This window comes from Quercus lobata, chromosome 5 (assembly GCF_001633185.2).
Source record: "Quercus lobata isolate SW786 chromosome 5, ValleyOak3.0 Primary Assembly, whole genome shotgun sequence".
Lineage (NCBI taxonomy): Eukaryota > Viridiplantae > Streptophyta > Magnoliopsida > Fagales > Fagaceae > Quercus > Quercus lobata.
The window spans coordinates 69720430-69722295 of record NC_044908.1 but is presented as its reverse complement, the minus strand read 5'-3'; positions in this window follow the sequence as shown (position 1 = coordinate 69722295).

Below are 1866 nucleotides of genomic sequence, written 5' to 3'. Positions count from 1 at the left end.
CATCGCATGTAGCCTTTTGGAAGTGCTCTTCATTCTTTATTATCGCGTTTGGCTTACCTATATGTTACTTTTTTTTAACTGGACACTTCTTTTTGTTTTAAGTAACAATGACAAGTAGTAGTGGATTTTAATTTTCACATTTTATTTAATTAGTGAGTGATGTGGTAGTTTCTCATTAAAACAAAATGAGATTCTAGTTAAAAAAGTCTTACAGGTAAGCCAAATCCTTTATTCTCTAGTTATTTACTGTTCTACCTATTAGCTGCCCCATAAATGTCACTGTTTATTCCTAACAAGTAACAAGTGTCCATGGCCTATCCAACACTCTTGCATGATTTTTATTTTTGGGTAATTTTAGTGTGTATATATATATATATATACACACGCACATTAATGAGAATCGTGAAGAAATTTCCCTTTCCTTCTTGTATGACCAGGAGTCCAGTTTATCGGGGAATATACACACTAAAATCATGATTGAGATGGTTTTTCTAATCGGAATTTCTCACCATTTATTCAAGATTGCGTATAGACATTTGAGGATAGGCCTTAGGATAATAGTTTTTTGAGGTTGAAACCTAAAAACAGCTTATTTTACTCGAACAAAAAAATATGACTAATCATTGAATGAGACTGATTCCATTAAACAAAAAAAGAAAAAAAAAAAGAAAAAGAAAAAAAAAGCACCATTATATTTCCTATTTTCGTCAGCAAGAGCACGTTGAATTTAATCGCAAGAAATTATTTATAAGTTTAAAACGTTTAAAACCTACATCTTTGGGTGATAATATTTACTATTAATAACAGAATTTTATGCACTACAACAAAATATATTTTCAGTGACGAAAAAATATGTTTGGGGTTTTAATATTTTGCGTACTAAAATACTCCCACACAAATTTTTAAACTCTTTAAAATACTCTTATCTTTTAGTTAAATAATTTTAAATTAAAAAACACAAACTGGTTAAAAGAGTAATTTATTGTTCCTAAGTTTTAGGCTTTTTTCTTTATTTTCTCCATTTAGCCTAAAACTTAGGACATTATCTCTATCTCATTTTTAAACATAATTCCATGTTAGCTTACCTCTTTCTTTAAATAAAAAAAAATATATATACAAACAGTTATTCATATATCACTTCTAAACATTATAATACGAAATCAAAAAATAAATAAATAAAAATGAGCATTATTACACATGCAAAACGCGTGTGATGAGTCTAGTATTGTAATAGGCAAAAACTTGTTGCATACACGTTAATGATCATACCTTTACACACATGTGAAAAAAGTTACTAAAATGTGTTAAAGGTGTGTGCATTAACATGTGTTTAATAAAAACTACTAATTGTAAAAAGATTATTGATCTTATTATTGGCCATTTTTAAAAGAGAAATGATATGTCTACAACATTTTTACAACAAATTCTAAGTGGCAGGTTGTTACTGGTTGTTATTGTTAGGGCAAAAAAGTAATCTTAGTGTTAATTTCAATTTTGAACCAATAACAACTAACCAACTCTGATTTGTTGTAAAAATGTTGTGGACGTAACATCTCTCTTTTTAAAATTTTCTAATAAAAATTCAGGATGAATATTCATAATTTTTATACCAAGTCATTTGTATGTATATTCCTTTGCTACTCCATTACATGGTAGGCTATGTTCTAATTGCGAGTCTTCTGCACCATTTTACAATTGTTTTCTGGTAGCTAGATTTCTCAAGGCTTAATAATTAAGCACTGTTTATGACATCTAAGAATCATGTAGATTTGATTCGATTGGATTATATGAATGTGTCTGTTGTGTCTCATATGAAGTGTTTACTAGGTTAATGTTTGGGTATATAAATAAATGATTATGACCAAC